The sequence below is a fragment of the Rhipicephalus microplus genome, chromosome 6 (genome assembly GCF_043290135.1).
Source record: "Rhipicephalus microplus isolate Deutch F79 chromosome 6, USDA_Rmic, whole genome shotgun sequence".
Lineage (NCBI taxonomy): Eukaryota > Metazoa > Arthropoda > Arachnida > Ixodida > Ixodidae > Rhipicephalus > Rhipicephalus microplus.
Window position 1 is genome coordinate 185,763,377 of NC_134705.1, and position 20,266 is coordinate 185,783,642.

Genomic DNA, 20,266 nt, shown 5'->3' on the forward strand with positions numbered 1-20,266 from the left:
CCCCAGCCGGTCGAAATTTTCGGAGGCCTCCACTACGACGTCTCTCACAATCATATGGTGGTTTTAGGACGTTTATTCCCACTTATCAATCAATCAATCAATCAATCAATTGGCCAACTCGAGCAACTAGTTTTGACACACACAACCATCTGCTTTTTTGTTTCATTTTAATTTCTATCCTACGCTGTCAGCAGAGTTCTGCGATCTAGCGTCAGTCACAAGGGCTATTAAAAAGCAACACATTTCAGTGGACTGAATGTTCTCGTAAAATATTATCGCAAAGTGAGGCCTCGTATTATGCCTGTTTCAATAATGAGGCCGTCGAGCCACTATATCCGGATGAACAACATCAACCACCGCCGGAACTTGGCTCACCAATGAGTGACGTTTTAAAGCGAAGTTTTCTTCGGGAGATCATAATTGTTTTAAAAAACAGCGATAAAAAACAAATGATGACTAAGAAAGACACGACACAGCACCTGCATCGTGTCTCTTTTACTTCTCGTTTGTTCTGTAGCGCTGTTTTTCTACGACAAGTATGAACCACTAACTATTCCTAGTTTCTCTTCTATAGTGCAGGTCACAGTGTGCAGCGATACGAAGAGAAATCGCACGCTGAGGTCCCTGTTATTGGCGGTTGTCTTTCAGACTATATCCGAGACGGACAAGTGTTGTTCGCTCAGAAGAAGAAGAGCGGCAATTGGAGGAACGCCGAGGTACACGAGTGAAAATGGGAGCGCAACGGACGTGAAGCCACTGCCACAGAGCATGTAGCCGAAGCCACTCGATTACATCTCGACAACTGTTTAAGAAGTTTTCTTTTATACCTTTGTCGTCTTCCGTCTTCATGCGCGTGGCGTGCAAGTGGTTGCGGTAATCTAAATTTAAGACTACGTTTCCCGTGCTGCATGGTGCTTCTCTTTCGCATTGTAACGATAATCTATTTAACCTAATGTGATTGTACACGTGTAAATTCATTACAACAAGCCGGAATGTCATTACCTCGCGCTGGATAAGGAACACATGCGAACGAAATTAGTTTGTCAGTAACGAGTTGAAGAGGACATAACGAAGAAGCCTCATTGTTCATTCAGAAAACGTTTTCAGTGAAGGAAATGCTTGGTGGTTTTAGGCACCGCGTCGAAAAAAAAAGAACAAGAGAGCGTTTCGAGGCAGAACTCAATTTGGCGAATAACTGTAGGGTATACTTGCGACCTAGATTAAAGAGAAAATGATCTTAAGCTGACGTTTACACATACGGAACGCATTTGCCCAGTTGAATTTCGAATGCTGTGGACAAACCTGACTCAGAACAGCTTCGGTTTTTTTCTTTAGCTTCAAAGCAGTCTGCTACAAAACAAAGTTTGCAAGAAACGACACGTTGTCAAAACGTGAAATTTCGGTCTTACGAGAATTTTAAAGTTTGTATGATCGAGTGAAAATTTAAACAAAACAATTATCAAACGGGTGTACTGGTGAGGCTGATGGTAGGTAGCTGAATTGGCCAGCCTCAAACGAAACAAACTTGTCAACAAGACATCCATAATACGCCGGATGTCAATAGTCTCCGGTGGAAGCGAACAAGCGAACGTGAACACGCGAGGTATAAATATGTCGGTATACGCATTCACACAAGTTTCACGTAATGTGACAGTGTCGAGGCATGCACCGAGAACCAAAGCTAGGCTATACCATCGAGAAGGCGGTGTGCGCGGTTCTATACTTTTGAACGCGAAGCTCCAAGTTTGTTTTTACCTCTTGGGCAACTGATACAAGTATACTTGCGGGTACCAGCCACGCCATATATGGTCATTATTATTTGTGTAGTGGGCAAGCGTTCGCTTTTTGGCCCGTTTCAGTCATTTTTCTGAAAAAAGTGGTACCCGCTACCCACATCTAAGGCATTTTGCGCATTTTGTTGATGCTCTGGCTAATGACCATAATGAAAAATCATGGCTGAGCTGTTAGAAGCATTCAAACACCCACTGATCACGCAATTCACATTGTGCTGCGAACCTGCTTGTTATTTAACCCTTCTGCAATGCTTTATTGCACATATTAACGCGATTCCTTCACCGAAATGAAGCCTTCGTAGGGTCTGTTTGCAAAGGATATTCAAGCACCGGCTGGGCTCAGTGGTAGAAAGTTGCCACACCAACTGTCCGTATCTGAATACCATTATATCCAGGGTCCTTTTTTTAGTTTACTTCATGTGTTTTACAGCGGTTACAGACACTGGCAGCGGCGGCGGTGGACAACTACGGTGCCAAACACGGCTGCTGTTGTAATCTCATAAGAGCTTTCATCGTGAAAGAGCGCCAAACAAAAATAACAGTATGCATACCTTCAAAAAAAAGTTCCACGAAACAAAGCGGCGTGCAAGAGCCGTAGCATTCAAGCCAGTGAATGGAATCCGGAAGGACTCATAACTTTGCGCATGTACTATTCTAATTTGTTTGTTGGTTGTAAGAGTGGATAGCCAACAATATCCGCCCGCGATGTCACCAGTAGTCAGCACAAGCTACCAAGTAGTGAACATTTGTCACCAGTTAACCCAGAACGGCTTAGTTGCCGTACTCACCGTACACTGATATATGGAATGCAAAGCGGCCGACGGCCATCCCAAGTCTCATCCCAAAGCTACTCTAGCCGGCGATATAAACGACTTCACGAAGATATCATCGGAGGCAAAGGCGACACAGCCTCAAGAAACACAAAGTTGTGGACGAATGAAACGAGAACTAAAAAATGAACGTTCGGCTGCGTTTAGCACAATTTTCGACTGTTAACTGTGCATTGCCTGAGGTGGCATTAGATTTAAACTATGCGTGTAAGCCAAGATATCGCTGACATCACAAAAACAGTAAGTTCTAGAAAGAAAGCTCTAGCACTCCATGATTCCCTAGGCCATTCATTGCACCGCAATGATCTTGGGCCGTCTAAGTGCGAGTGCGGCTGGCGTGGCATCTTGGCCACGTTATCAGTTGTGGAGAGGCCTAGTAGCTACGCTCGCTCACAGCCTCGCCGCTGCAATACCACGTGACCAGGCGAAAGTGTGGACGGCATGTACGCCGCCCGGACGTCGAAATAGCGTTCTGGCATTGCATTTGTGCATGTTTATTAAACAAACTCTAGCGCAGTTAAGCGCGTTCAATCGTTCAAACACGGCCGGCCTGGCTCGTTTCACTCATTTCTTATGTCTCGTTCGTCTTCTAGTGTTTCCACCTCTCTTAATTCTTATCAACGACGTCGGAAGATAAACAAGTGCGAGCACGCGCATCATTCGCTCGTAACGACTGGACTCTCAAAGGCTAGACCTCTGAAATACTTTTCCACCTCAACCTGCTTTTAATTCATTTTTTTCGACAATGAAGTTACTGGCACCCTTAAGAGCGGCGACGTCGAATCTCTTCTCGAATTGACTGAACCGACGCAACTAATGCGATGTAGAGGGGATAATTCGGAAGATTAACGGCATGTGAGTGCGTGCTCGCCTAATCTTACGACATTGCCCATCTCTTCTCTGCTTTTTATCGTCAACGCAGCGGGGAAACATGGGCGTGTATTAGGGGGTGTTCATAAGCCAGCGAACGTGGTGACCGACGCGGGAACACATGCGCGTTTTTTTTTTCGTTTTTATCCTAAATCACATTTCGTTTTTCATACGGCACCGCAATAATACGATTTTAGGAGAGAAGAGTTATGGGGCAATACGGAAGCGATAATGGTCTGGCGTAAATCCCGCTTTATTCTACGAGCATCGCTGTTTCGCAAGCGCTGTGTGTGTTGGGAGTTCTGTGACGGATGAGCTTAACTGTGCCATGCATCATTTCGAAATAGCTTACTCGTAATACGGAAAGAGAATAGTACCAGTCTGAAGCAGGAAGCAAATGCACAAGATTATCAAGAAATATTACAAGCAATAAGATAGATAGATAGATAGATAGATAGATAGATAGATAGATAGATAGATAGATAGATAGATAGATAGATAGATAGATAGATAGATAGATAGATAGATAGATAGATAGATAGATAGATAGATAGATAGATAGATAGATAGATAGATAGATAGATAGATAGATAGATAGATAGATAGATAGATAGATAGATAGATAGATAGCAACAGATTCGAAAGTCGGGCTAGTTGGATATGCATGGTATTACTGTCAGTTCAAGCGCACGATTAAACAGAACGGAAGAGAGGACAAGCGTTTTTCACACGAGCTTAAAAAGTTGCTGTCAAATGCGCTGTGGCGTAGTGTTTTCGGCCCCAATAAAAGATAAAGGCCCTTACAAAAAAACGTAAACCAGGACGAGGCTAATTGATTGATATGTGGGGTTTAACGCCAAAAACCGCCATATGATTATTTGAAACGTCGCGGTCGAGGGCTACGGAAATTTCAACCACCTGGCGTTTTTTAACGTAAACCCGCGACTTGCGGGTCAGCAGTCGAGTACTTCAGCCACTATAGACCACCGCGGTGGGGCCCAAGACGAGGCTACTAAGTCCGAAAAAGCTAAATGCGAAGTTAGCCACCAAACAAAAGTTGTTGAAAGCTGTTTTGGCATTGTTTACCACATACATCTGACACGGAACAACGCCTACATTGGACAAACAGGCCCGATCACCAGACTCTGAGAGCACCGCTGTGGATGCGGACAGATCAACGGGACCGAGAACACTGTGCGTAGAGAAAGTGGTTAACGATTTCGAGTACTTCGTACTCAACTATGGGAGAGCAATGAGACGTCCCTAATTTGGCTATTTCTGGATTTTATATGAGAAAGCATCGCACTGCAAAAACTGCGTATGCAGAGCCATGTTAGACAAAACAAATGCCTTGTTTCACACGAAACGAGACCTTGGTCTTTTCGCAAGTGTTCATGTGATTCAACACTACCTAAAACAACTATGCAAGCAAATCAAAGAAAGGCAGGTCACTTCATTCGTTTGTTCGGTAAATTAATCAAACCATTTATTAGCACCCCAAATGGCTCAAAACAATACGCAGGGGAGCGGCTTATTTAAGAATACGTAAGAGAGGGAGAATTGCCCGGGAGGTAAATAGGGCGATAAAAAATAAATCCTTCCTTACGGATAGCTGTAGACTTGCTGCCGAGCGAAAAAAACCCGAATGCCGCGTATAGGCTGCGAGTCCGATGAACTTCAATTTATTTGTTCGCTTCTTTGTTCATCTTTATTTAATCTTAACTCTCTTCCTTCTGAAGGTACAAATATATGACCTGGCCATTTCGAAAATAAATCACGAAACTATAGATATAAGTCGCCGGCGACGCTTTCTGAAAAGGATAACCGAGATAAACGTCTCGGTCGTGTCGATGAAGCCAAGTGATGAAGAAAAATGACCTGCCTGCTCTTAGCATGTTGTTTCTCACTTTTTGTCGTCTTGGTTTTGTGAGTCCTTTAGGAAAGGCCCAATTTCCTTGTGGTGGTGCCGAAAGGGACATAAATCTTTTCAACGAGTATCAGCCATTAAGTCGAACATTTTTCATTAGTGGATACATCGAAGGTGTGTGTCCTCATTGACGGTAGGGCGCGGGACATACAACAACAAAGGAAGCAAGAAGAGTGGCTACGACGGAATAATGTAGCAAGAAAGTAGCTCATTAAATATTGAAAAAGATTGAAGCTACGGCTCTTTGGGTTCCCGGCAAAGAATCACTGACCTCCTTGTGTAGCTGTTCCTATATTTTTATTTTATTACGATAGCAATTATACAGACACTTACGGCTGGATTTTGCCGCCAGCGTCGACGTCGTTCATTGTATATGTATACGTATCTATATATATGAAAACGCAAGAACGAAAAAATAATCGCAAAAATTTGCCCCATATCTGCATGTTAATCTGCAAATGTCGTCGAAAGACGATAGCCTTTGTGTGGAAAGAGTGAACAAAACATTTATTTGATGTTCTGCGCCAGAAAATCGGTGAATGTTATTATGGAGGCGCTGCGTTAGTGCCTCGAGCGTGCAGCGGAGGCGAACGAGCGCATCAAGTCACGTCACACATGAGACATGAACGCCCTCTGGCAGTTTTCTTGGAAAACGAAGCGCAAGGCTCTGAGACGGGTGTGCGCGCCCGTCTCAGAGGTGAAAACGTGTAGAACGAAAGGCAACGGGTAGGTGCCACCATCGTCTCGTCTTAGCAAAGGGTTGCAAACGCTCGCCTTTTCTTGTAAGCGTTGCTTGGTCAGCGCAGCGTGATAAGCGCTACGGTCTTTAAAGTTACTTATGTACGCAATTTCCAGTAAAAGACGCACATGCAGAATATATAGGTGTCGCTATGGTGACCCAGACATGCGCAATGATTGCTTTTTAATTGACAATTGCACTAGTATGAACGCTAAACCTTGAGCAACATTGGTGGGCGCTGCGGATGGGGTCGGCCGTTTCAAATACGCAGTGCCGTTATGAGTGAACAAACAGACATATGTACAGACAGACAGACCAAAAGTTTTGCGTCGAAGGTCCCCAGGAAAGAATATCGTCTTTAAAAGACTCCAGCTCACGGAATCGAACGTGGGACCTCTGAATCATGAGTGCCAGGCATTAATTAACCACTGAGGCACAAAAAGCACCTCCTTCAGCGTTCAAACGGCAAGCTGTATATATCTACCACTTACCGCTGTTGACGGGCATCTCGAGGAGAACTATCGTGTTTTCAGCATTACCAGCAAGATGGCGCGCGCTCTCATCCCACGTGTATCTTGCCCCGCACAGAGAGGGTAGGGTGGACGCTCACGCGTGGACTTATCTCGCGGTGGGGACAGTCGTACATCTTGGCTAGTCTTGGGTTTTCACCGAAACGATTCTGTTGTAGATACCGGGCGCACAAAGGTCACTGCGATCGTTGAACAAGCTCCGTTTGCGAAAAGGGTGCGCTTTTCAGACACTGCGAAGTATCACGCTAATTCGCGTTCATCTGTACCTGTGAGTACGTTTCGTGCGACACTTGTGCGTGAGAAACGCGGAGCAATTTCGATCTTCTTGCCATTCTGCGCGTGACTTACTTTCAAATTTGTTGCTATCGCGTTCATTGCTTCGCTTTTGCGGCAAAGCTGTGACTTTTGTTGTGTGTGTGTCTTTCTAGGTATTGACTTATGTGTCTTCCGAATGTCCTTTTTTTGTTGTACGGTGTACTTCCTCCTGTTTACTGCTCCGAAGTGCGGCGAGTCCAACTTTCGGTCCTGGCGATTCGCCTACATTTCTCTCTGCATTAGATATACATCTTTGTCCCAACGCTGTCATTTCGCTTTCATTTCATTGGCTCGGAACATGGCCTCCGAAAATGGCATCGGTGCGTCACCAGAGATAATTCCTCAGGCTACGCTCGAACAGGCGGATGAGCACCTCGGCAACACCGGCGTTCATGAAAATCGCAGCTTTGCATGCCGAATGTACGCACTGATCATCTGCACTGTATCCAACGTGAGACCGACGTGACGCCAAACGGGTACATTGGGCGACCACAGGGCACTCCCTTATATGGCTCCTTAGTGAAAATATGACGGCATTTCCTTTAGCGTCGTATTAGCTGAAAACATAACGGACCGTGTGAGCTTTTAAACCTAGAACAGTAAAAAATAAACTGCTGTCACCTCAACAAATACAAATATAACAAATCCATAAACGCAGGCTCAGCTAACGCTCCTAGTTAACATTTTTAGTATGACGTTTGATTGAGAATTCCACTCACCCGGCTGAACTACAATACAGTATGGCTGCAAAACACAAAACGTACAGGGTACCGCGTACACTTGTCAAAACGGCTAAAAGGCGAGAGCCATCGTAGGTTTAAGAGCCAAGCTCGCGGACATCGTGAGATAGGGTGTCACGATGTCCGTTGGCGCCGCCGACGTCGTATCTCATCGAAACACGGGTGTTAAATATACCTTATACGTAGAGCGTTCATAGAGTGAATATGGTTTGAAAATACACCGTATACTCTGCCCGTCCGACCGTCCGTGCATGTGTACATCTGTGCGTCTATCCATCACTTTGAAATAAGAGACGAGGACGGTCAGAATGGAACGCATTGAACACATCTCTCCCTTCCTCCATGATTGGAGAGTTGGACCAACACCACCTAGACTATTGTGAATAGTCTAGGTGGTGTTGGTTGGACGCGAGCACGACCGGCGTCCACTGGCACGCCCCGGCCGCTACGTGGCACTGTTGTAACTATTCAATAGACCTTTCATAAACATTTCACTCTACGGACATTCGCTCTATCGTCAGCCTTGACTTCGTGGATCGGCTACCAATTTTTTTTTCTTTGAGAAATAATGAACCAGCAATCACAAGAAAATGTTTGTTTAACAATGTCTTTGTCCCCTTAATTCTCAAAAAGGTAAAGGAATACACTAAACAATATTCAGCCGCTTAGAAATTATGTAGAACCTAATTCAAGGTTATTTCTTTGGAGGAGAAATCGCTGGTATATCTTTGCAAGCTTAGCTGAAAAATCTCGAGCCATTTTAACATTCCAGAAATAAAGTTACGTACTGCTATATTATTTCGATTTGTGTTTTATGACACTTGTCGGCATGATGAACTTTATCCGATGATCAGTCCACCAGCCAGTAACTAGTGTTGTTCCTTTGATTATGCAGCCCACGGAACGGCTTTATACTCTCCCATAGTAGAGTACTAAGTACTCTAAATCGTAAACCACTTTTTCTAAACACACAGAATAAGTCTAAGATTCCATGGACAAACTCCCTTTTTTTTAGCCTATTGCACTCCCATAGTAGAGTAAATCGCATTCTCAATCGTCGAAGAGTTGTTCTAAACACAATTTATTTCTAAATGCATTTTTCAAGTTTACAGTAAGGCTAGCTGTTAACCGGGAGCCCTGACTCCCCCACGCCAGTAAAGTGCATCGACTACTCTAAAGCATTCACGATTTGTGCTAAATGTATCCTCCCTCATCGATTCCCGCCATCTCCCGTTTACGCTATAAACTCACGGCACGCAAAGCTTTACCACAATAAGTAAGTAGTGCTGCAAATGTTTTGCATATCTTTTACGACGATAGTCTCTCTTGGGGTACTTGAACGCCGTCCGTCCGTCCGTCCGTCCGTCCGTCCGTCCGTCCGTCCGTCCGTCCGTCCGTCTGTCTGTCTGTCTGTCTGTCTGTCTGTCTGTCTGTCTGTCTGTCTGTCTGTCTGTCTGTCTGTCTGTCTGTCTGTCTGTCTGTCTGTCTGTCACATGATTGACCCAACCGGCCGAAGTTTAAGCCCTTGCTGAACGCCCAGCCTTCTTGAATAGGTGGCTGCGTTCATAATTGTGAACATTGTCGATAGAAAAACAAATATTACGCATAGCTGAGGCACGTAATCAAAACGTATTAGGTGATGTGTTCCTTTAGTAGAAAACACATGAATACGTGGTTTTGAAACCATCGTCGCACAAGTTCCATAACATGACACATGATCACCATCCGACCGACCACCCCTAGCCGCCATTTATTCAACGCTTGCTGATCATTTTTCGATGACGATAAGCATTGTTTAGCACACATTAGCCAGCATTCATCATCACATATCAAAGCCACTAGTGAATCACTCCGCATTGTTTGAACACTAGCAATCACTAACTTAACAAGGTATAAACTATTTCGTCCGGCCTTAGCTCAACGGAAGCCACCATTCATTCAGCACATGCCACGGTATACTGTTCACACTCATTGGCGGAAACCGTCTAGTATAGCTTCAGCGCGGATTCGATGCCGTTAGTTGCTGCGGACACTGCAGTCCTGATATCCCTTTGCACCGACTGCATCACATAGGCACTTCTTGCGCAAGTGAAGTGGCCTGTTTTCTTTCTACACCAGTTATTTTCTGCTACACCCTGTCACGCTGAGAAAGATGATAGCGATGAAGTAAAAACTCGATCCGCAGGAGCGCGCGAAGGAGATAGTTAACGTGGCTTTTGGCGCGAAATAAACACGAGAGACGGACTTGCGCTTGCTCGTGTCTCGTGTTCATTTCGCGCCATAAGATACGTTAAGAAGGAACCAACTCGTCCAACAAGCCACTCTGCTGAAGGAGATAGTGACGAAGAAGAGGATAAGGAGTAAGAAGAAGTTAACAATACATCAGATAATGAAGTTAACGGGAACAAGTACATGAAAGAGACGTTGATGAAATAGCAGACACCGCACAAGAAGAAGGAGTGACAGCTAGAAAAATTATAAAAAAAAAGTGCCGCCATATCCACGAAGTGAATGATGATGAGTGGGCGAAGCTCTGGAGGAAAACCTGGTAAACCATGAATCTTCCGTACATTTTGCCTACTCGATTTTATTACAATGCTCCCCCTAGCGTACGTCGCCGCACTAAATCGAACGATTGCCTTCCACCAATGACACGTGCCATATGTGACATCATTCCTATTTTATAACATCTCGCATCTTTCATCATCAACTACAAGTACCACCGCCTAGTTTATAACATCTTGCATCTTTTCATCATCAGCTACAGGTCCCGCCATCTAGTGAGCACTGAAAGAACTAAACGAGAGGTGGCTACATGCAGGAGATGGTGCCGCCATCTAGTGAACACTGCAAGAACTAAACGAGAGGAGGCGACATACGTGAGACGGTACCGCCATCTAGTGGACACTGCAAGAACTAAACGAGAGGTGGCTACATACAGGGGACGCACAGCCCACGCCTTAAGGAGCTTCGCCCCTAAAGGATTATTGAAAGAACAGGTCGAATACTTTAGAGGAACGGGAGTATTCTATGGTGGATAGCAAGTCCTCTCAGAGTAACGCACGACCATTCGAGTCTTTCCTGCACTGTAGAGTCACTGTCGAGGACACGGAACACGCTTCGCGCATTTTTGGCGAAGAGCACGTTCACGCGGTATATTCTTCGCGTGTGAGAGAAAACGCGCACTCGAATGTGAGCTTGAGAAAACTAGAGAATGGAACCTGTGTGACGGCTGGCGGCTTCGAGTGATATCAACCATCACGCCACGTCTGGCGTGGCGTGAACCCAACAGTATTTTGCTTCCCGGGGTCGGCGGTGGAGTGACAAACGTTCGTTCGAGCCAGATCTTACGAAGTTTTTTTCTACAGACTGTATCAGCAGCCACCAATGAATTGATACGAAAAACCCACAGGATTCCTTATCCATTTACCTGAGAGGAAGGCCAACTTCATTCTCTATTCGGTCGATTTTAGATACCTTCCCCCACCCATTCTATGAAAGCTTTCTGCCTTGAACCTGATTTGGCACTGAATCCGAGATTGGCCTTTCTCGACCATTTCACAGTTTTGTGTGGGGAAACAACAAAAAAAGCTACACAAAAACTAAAGTCAATTAACGAATAAATTCAAGCTGTAACAAAAAAAAAGAAAGAAACGAAAGTGTTGCGTAGCTCCCGATATGAATCTATCGCAATTGAGGAAACCGAATGTAGCCTCTTTACAGTATGCCCGTAAGTATACAAATGGCGCTTCTGCGAGGCAAAGAAAAAAATCAGAACATATTCAGTGAGTGCATGATGATGAGTGGGGTGAAGCACCCGTGAGTCCGTCTGCGCTGCCGTCCATCCGTTCGTTCTTGCTTCCGTCTGTGCAAGCGTCCACCTGTGCGACCGTCCGTCCGTCCGTTCGTGCGTCCGTCCGTCCGTGCATCCGTTCATCCATGCGTCTGTCCGTCCATCCACCTGTTCGTGCGTCGTTGCATCTGTCTATCTCTCCGTGCGTGCGTCCGTCCATCCATTCATCCATCTATAGTGAACGCTCCAAGTATTGCCATCTCGCATTTTTTCATCATTTAATCATCGTATAAAAATAGCGCCATACAGCGGACATTCCAAGGACTACACGAGAGGTGGCACGGAGCGGCACGCGCAAACTTTCTCACGGCCTGCGCTTCGTGTCTAGTTCCCACTCTTCACCACCTGCAGTTCATTGAACAGCGGCCCAGCATTCGCTAAAGCTGGCTAAAACCAAGCAGGTTGCGCCCGGCGAGTTCAACGTGGCAACGAGATAGTGCTCAAAGTGTGTGTCCTTCTGGCACTAGTTTTTATTTTCTTTAGTAAGCGTCGAATTCAAGGTGAACTTTATTGCCGAATAAGTCACCGATACTCGTCTCTGTAGGTTATTTATTCAGAGACAACTATCTTTTCATAATTAACGTGCGTGGGTTTCCTCCTCAATTCAAATGAGTGCGCGCATGCCACTCCACTAGTCCGGCTCTGCACGGAGGTGGCTACGTACTACTAGGACGCACTACTACTACTACTACTGCTACTACTACTACATACATCCAGGACGCATGACCCACGGCTTAAGGAGCTTCGCCCATACGCATTATTATTGGGAAGCTCTGATGATTGATAAGTTGGGTTTAACGTCCCGAAACCACCATATGATTTTGAGAGATGCCGTAGTGGAGGGCTCCAGAAATTTAGACCACCAGGGGTTCTTTAAGGTGCACCCAAATCCGAGCACACGGGCCTACAGCACTTCCGCCTCCATCAAAAATGCAGCCGCCGCAGCCGGGATTTGCTCCCGCGTCCTGCGGTTCAGCAGCCGAGTACCTTAGCCACTAGACCACCGCGGCGGGGAATTAGAATATAAATGAGTTAATGAGTAGATGAGGTCTAGCAGCCGAGTACCTTAGCCGCTAGACCACCATGGTGGGGCGTATTGGAAAGGTCACTTTAATAATATAACAATATGTGGGTATAGTGAACTATACATGTGGGGTTAGTTTATCAACCACGTTATAATTATGAGAACTGCTGTAGCGGACGGCTCCGGAACTTGCGACAATCTGGCGTTCTTTGAAGAGCACTGACTACGCGCGGTACACGCGTCTCCACTATTTCGCCTCTTTAAAAATGCGACCGCCACAGTCGGTATCGAACCCGCGACCTTTGAGTCGGCAGAGGAGAAGCGTAACCACTGAACCAAGCGGCGGACCCACCATTTCATTCATTCATTCATTCATTTTTATTTCCTTAAGGACCCCACTGGGGGGTATTACATAAGGGGTGGATACACAGGAACAGAGAACACTTGAACACGTTAGTTTTCGCAGCACAGGTGATTTGTTACACTTGTCGCGAAGCATGATGGGCAGGTGGTTGAGGCAATGGAGCAGGGAAGATCGTTCCAATCCTTGACGGCGCGGGAAAAAAAAAGAAGCGGAAAAAGTGGCAGTTCTGTTGCGATAGCGGGACACTCGAAGTGGATGGCTTGTGCGGTGTGAGTCATTTTAGATGAATGCTCAAAGGACCCTTAGAAATTACTTATTTAGTGTACCCAAGAAGACCCAACGAAAGGGTCTAAGGGTCTCACAAGAGGGTTGGGAAAGGGTCTTACCTGACGGATGGGCAAATCCATTGTGTTGAATGTGCTCGACCGCTGCTGTGAAGTTGATGATGCGTGCGGGGTGCGCTACACACCAGGAGGACCGCAATTCAATCCTGGTCTGTCCTGACAAAAACAGATGAAAGAGGCGCAGTGATTGGGAGCACTTCATGGATACGCAGCTTTCACGTGGTTGATGGCAGTCACCGAAATAACATTATCAATCGGAGCATGATTGTCATCTTCGTCATCATCAATTTTTAATTCAAAGTAAAAGCGTCATAATCATTGCATTTTGATTAGTTTCTTGTTTATTCATTGTTAGCGCGCGTAACCAGCATGACCACAATTCCTGCTACTACTACTACTACTACTACTACTACTACTACTACTACTACTACTGCTACCTCCTCCACCACCACTATTACTACCACTACTACTACCAGTAATACCAGGTAATACTAGTGCTCCCACTGCTCCTACTACTACTTCTACTACCACTGTATACGACTGCAGCTACTACTGCTACTGCCACTACTACTCCTCCTCCTACTACTACCACCAATAATACCAAGTACTACTACTGATACCACTACTACTACTAATACTACTACTACAACTGCTGCTTCTGCTTCTGCCACTACTACTACTACTACAAGCACTACTACTACTACTACTACTACTACTACTACTACTACTACTACAAGCACTACTACTACTACTACTACTACTACTACTACTACTACTACTACTACTACTACTACTACTACTACTCTCCTGAAGTTCCTGAGAAAAACTAATTTGGACAACCGGCTGCGTGACAGCGATGTCTTGTACTACGCGAGCATGATGGACATGTAAGTGACGGCATGTTTGTGTGTGTGCTGTAATATGTGTTATCTCTCTTTCTTCTCCTTCTTTCGATCTCCCTTTTCCCGTTCCCACGTTTAGGGTAGCGAACCGGCTCTCCTGAACTGGTGAACCTCCCTTCCTTTCTTTCTCTACCATTTCTTCTTCTCAACACCACCACGACGACGACGATGGAGGCGACGGCACGACTAAGACACCTTGTCTGCAAAAAGAAAAAAAAAAGGGAGAAAAAAAGGAAAGACAGAGAAAAAAGAACGAAAGGGAGTGAGAAAGAGTGAGAGAAAATGAGCTCAGAGAAAGAAAGAAACAAAGAAGAAAGAAAGTTTTGGACATAACCGATTCTTGTGACGCGATACAGTTCTCAATTTCTAGCAATAAGTCAGTCTGGTTCAGAGAGATAACCCTTGAAAAGGGAGATCAAGAGAAAGAACAATAGACATGACTGGAGCCATGCACTGTGACTCAACGGCTTTAAGCGCTCGTCGTTAAGCGCTTCATTAATCAGGATAAGCCGAAAGGCTCCATTAGTAAAGTCGATGGCACACTCTACCGTAGCAACTGGAGGCGACGAGACCACTTCGCCTCATTGATTGGCAATCCATCCTGCAGGCTGTGTATGGCGTCGCACTGCTCATCACAATTTCGTGGGCTCGTTTTCCTTCCAACGACGACCGTGTTCCGATAAAGGCAGATGCAAGAACGCTCGGCTGCAGTGAGTGAGCACGAATGAAGGAGAGTAAGGGGGAGAATGAGAGTGAGTGTGCTCTTACAACATGTAAATGAGTGCTTTGATGTGTTGAAACTGTTACTGTCGGGGGATGTGGAGCTTAACCCGGGGCCTACTAAACCTCGACAGGGTGGCACGCAGGTGTCCGAAGTACCACCGGAGCCTACGACCGATGTTGCTATAACAATGCTGAGGGAGCTCACAGCCCGTTCAAAGCTGATCGAGGATGGTCAGGCGCGCATACTCAATTCCATCGGAAGCTTAACGTCAAAACACGCTGAACTGAACGCGACGGTCACAAACATATCTGAAAGGTTAAGCTCCATGGAAAACAGGTTTGAAGTTCTGGAAGAGCATGCTGAACACATAACTACAGTAAAAGAATCTATTGGCACACTTCAAAACGAAAATCCTTTGTTAAAAAGTACGTTTGTCAGGCCTGGAAGATAGAGCGAGAAGTGACAACCTTTTATTTTTTAATGTGCCTGATAACCCCTCGGAAACATGGGCGGACTCGGAAAAGGAGGTCAAGAAGATTGTACTTGACCAAATGTCGATTAATCTTGTCGATAGCGATATCGCGCGTGCGCATAGAGTTGGCACACTGCATCGCGACAAAGCTCGACCAATAATAGTAAAGTTTGCAAATTACAAAACAAAAGAAAAAGTACTCAGCGCAAAAACCAAACTTAAAGGATCAGACATCACAATTAGTGAAGACTTCTCGCCAGCTACCCGACATGCCCGTAAAATTCTAGTAGACTTTGCGAAACGCTCAGCGCCAGATGAAAAATTCAAACTCCGCTATAACAAACTCACTTTAAACAATAAGTGTTACGAGTATTGCGAGGTAAGCGGTGAAGTAAAGAAAAAATGCAGAAACCCCAGCGCCTCTAAAGCTCCGCATTCAACTCTCTTTCCACATGCATCCACAAAATGGCTCACCGTCCGTCCACATAACGTGCCGCGGGCGCCAAGTAACATTTCAGTTATTTTCACTAACATACGAAGTGTAGTCCGTAACCACGATTCTATTTCTTGTGCTGCTGACACTACTGCCGCTGACATTATTTTATTAACTGAGACTTGGTTGAACGAATCTGTAAGGGACAGTGAAATTTTTTCTGCTCAAAAGTGCTACAATATTTTCCGATGCGATCGCTCCTCAAAGCGTGGCGGTGGTGTCTTAGTTGCTGTTAACCACAATTTTGAATGCTCACAAGTTAATGTCACTACAAATCTTGAGTTCACTTGCGTCCAAATATCTGTTAACTTCACGAAGTTTCTACTCTGTGTATGTTATCGTCCGCCGTCTACGCCACTAGGCTTTTGTAATGATCTTCACGACAGTCTTAACACCATTCACACAAAGTTTTCTAATCAGCAGATATTTCTTTTCGGTGACTTCAATTTTCCCGATGTTAACTGGCAGTCACCCGCTATCTCAAGTGAAGAAACATGCGAATCATCAAATTTTGTGGCACTCTGTTCAACGTTTTCTTTGACTCAGGTTATCACTGAGCCAACAAGAATAACTGATTCCACGTCTAACACACCTGACCTATTGTTTACAACAGCTCCCGATCTTGTCACCGACATCAGCTATTTACCGAAAATTAGCGATCACTTCGTAATACACGTAATGTTGAATGTCCCAACTCGTTTGTCCCATAATAACCCTAAGGTTATTTACGATTACGGAAAGGCTAACTTTTCGGCCATTAATGATGGGCTGAAGATTTTTCTGGATGAGTTTCTTGTTGGTTTCGACGAGAGATCGGTCACTGAAAACTGGCACCTGTTTAAAAGTACAACTCACAATTTAATTAAACATCATATTCCCCAAAAGGTTATCACCACTAACCGTCAGTTTCCATGGTTCAGCCGTGCATTAAAACGCCTTGCTAACAAAAAAAGGCGTTTCTTCATCAGAGCAAAGCGGTCTCGAAAATCGGAGCACTGGTCAGCAGTTAAGGATGTCGTATGTACACATAAGAAAGTTTTAAAGCAAGCAAAACATAAGTATATGATTGTTACATTACCTGAACTTCTTTCCGCAAACCCTAAAAAATTCTGGAGTCTGATTAAGGATACAGATGATTCGACAATTTCTCTTATCGATTTGCAGTCAAAACTAATTAGCAAGCTGATTGCGCCGCCACTCTGAATGACACGTTTGCAAAAGCATTTTCCAGTTGTACTAACTCGTCCCTCCCTGCCTGTCACACTCATTATGATTTCCCCATGGACCCTGTTCATTTTGACTTTTATGGCATTGTACGCATTATTGAGAGCCTAAAACTATCTTCTAGTTGTGGTCCCGACGACATTAATACAAAAGTGCTCAAAAACACCTCGGTTTATTCTGCTATTATATTGTCCAAAATATTTAATCAGTCTCTTCAGTCAGGGGAGATTCCAGATGACTGAAAAATAGGTAAAGCGATTCCACTCCATAAATCTGGTGACAAACATTCTGCTTCGAACTATCGCCCCATTTCGTTAACGAGTATTTCTTGTAAAATATTTGAACACGTCATCGCTTCCCACTTGGCAAAATTTCTTGATTCATTCTCATTTTTTTCACCTTAGCAACATGGCTTTAGAAAATTATTTTCGTGTGAAACGCAGTTGGTAGCCTTCACAAACGACCTTCATTCTGTACTTGATAATGATTCCGCGGCTGATTGCATATTCATAGACTTTTGTAAGGCATTCGATAAAGTTCCCCACAGCCTGCTTCTTCACAAACTAAGCCAACCGAATGTCGACCCTAGCGTTCTTAAGTGGATTAAATGTTTTCTAACAGATCGCTCTCAATTTGTTCATGTTAATGGTTTTAACTCTTCAACTCTACCTGTCACTTCAGGCGTCCCACAAGGCTCAGTTTTAGGTCCACTGCTTTTTCTTATATATATTAATGATCTGCCTAGCAATCTGACTTCTTCTGTGAAACTTTTTGCCGATGACTGTGTTATTTACCGCGAAATAAAAAATGCTACTGACGTTTCTTTGCTTCAACAGGACCTTGACGCTATCGATAATTGGTGCTCGATTTGGCATATGACACTTAATATTAATAAATGTAAAGTAATGCGGTTCTCACGCCAACGTAAATTAAACCCTTCTTCTTACAATATAAGCAGCTCCCCATTGCTACCAGTGTCGTCCTATAAATACCTCGGGGTTAATTTAACAGCAGACCTGAGTTGGAATATGCATGTCTCCTCTATTATCCTAAATGCTAACCGGACGCTTGGTTTTATTCGGCGACATTTTTCTCTAGCCCCCGCTTCTGCTAAACTGTTATTGTACAAGTCACTTGTTCGATCTAAACTCGAATACGCGTCTTCAGTATGGGATCCATGCAATAATTCACTAATAAATGCACTTGAAGCAACCCAAAACAGAGCATCGCGTTTCATCCTTCACGATTACGGCCGTTTATCAAGCGTAACGCGAATGAAAGCAACTCTATCTCTTGAACCACTCACACTGCGCAGGAAGATATCGCGCATGTGCCTTTTCTTTAAAATCTATAAATTGAACGCCACCCTTAAAACTGCTCTTATCTTACCCCCTGCTCATGTTTCATTGCGCATAGATCATTCTTGCAAAGTTGGTATCCCGAAATGTCGCACTGTATCATATTCAAATTCGTTTATTCCTAGAACTACATCAGAGTGGAATCGCCTGCCACCATCCCTAGTGCTTACTAACAATATTGACCAGTTTAGGAAAAAAGTGTCTGATTACTTCACTTCTGCGTAGCTTGAACTTTTTTTTGTGTGTTTAATGCGTTTATTTACCTTATAATGTGTCATATGCATGCAGTTGTCAATGTTAGTTTTGTTATCTTTTCATGCTAGCGGCTATACCTGTGTAGATTTGTGTTAAACTTTTGTATACTTCTACGCACCGCTGGATACTTGTTTGTTCAGTGCTTTTGTATACTTACTCATATGTGTGCAATGTTTGTACAATTCGAACACCTTTCAACATCCTGATCCTGTACCACTCCCCTCAACAATGCCCTCTGGGCCATGGGGGTACCTGAAATAAATAAAGAAATAAATAAACTTTGAGTGAGAAACAGTGAATTAGTGTGAGTGCGTGAGCGAGAGAGAGGAGTAGCTGAGGCTAGAACGAGTGAGTGTGAGTGAGTCAGTGTCAGTAGAAAGTTGGAATGAGTGAGTTGAATCAGAGTAGAGTAGGTGAGAGTGAATGGCCGAGTGTCACTAGAGAGTGAATGAATAAGAGTGAGTCAGTGTGAGCGAGGCAGTGAGTGCGTGTGAGACTGAGTGTGTTAGAGCGAGTGAGTATGTGTTCGACTGACCCCCGTATTCAGACACGCTACCTGACTTGAACTTGACTTGAGACCGCCTTCACTGCAGCGCATTGACAACGCATGTGTGCGTTTGTGCTGCCTTGGTACCGCCTAAAGACTCAGCGTTCGAAACGCGATATCATAGTTGAAGTCAAGAAGAAATGTAGACGGAACGGGCACGCAGTACTGTAGGGAGGATAACCGCCAATCATTGAGGGTAACTGACTGGATTCCCAGAGAAGACAAATGCACGAAGGGGAGACAGAAAGTTATAGGCTGACCGATGGGATTAAAAAGTTCGCAGGTATAACGTGACTTCAGAAAGCAAGAAACCGGGTTGACTAGCGGATCATGGCAGAGATATTTGCCCTGCACGCAGTCAGGCTGACGATGATGATGATGACAACGGTTAACTTATAAGTTATTAAGAAACTTGGAACTTTTGCGCAACTGTCATCCGATCTACCCGAATGATTTATGCCTATATATACGTGTACGCACCAAAACGCACGCTTTTGCGCAACGTGTGCCACAGACAGACTGGCGCAATCGATAACGCCGAAATGATGGATGATTCGTGGATGCACTTGGTTCATTTTGCAGCTTAATTAACGACCGTGTTTTTTGGTGTCGGGAGGAAGGGCATTCGGAGAAGGCACATTATACGCACTTGGAAAAACGCCGACACGGTATACTTGTACCCGCCACCGCGTAAAGCAGGTCGAAAGAGCGGCCACCGCAACAACTTTTAATGAACGCATTATAACGACGTTCTGGATTGGGCTGAGACCCCCGCTTCGGAGTACGTACACTCGCAATTTGCGAATGAATTAAAGAGAGCTAATAAGGAGGAGGGGTGGCGGTGTAGCACAGGAGAAGAAAAAGAGACCCCCCATCATCGTTCGGCAGTATGTACGTTATGCCACGGGCCATACTCTTTGCGAGAAAATAAAAGTTTCAGGTTCCTGTTTGTATGGTATCTG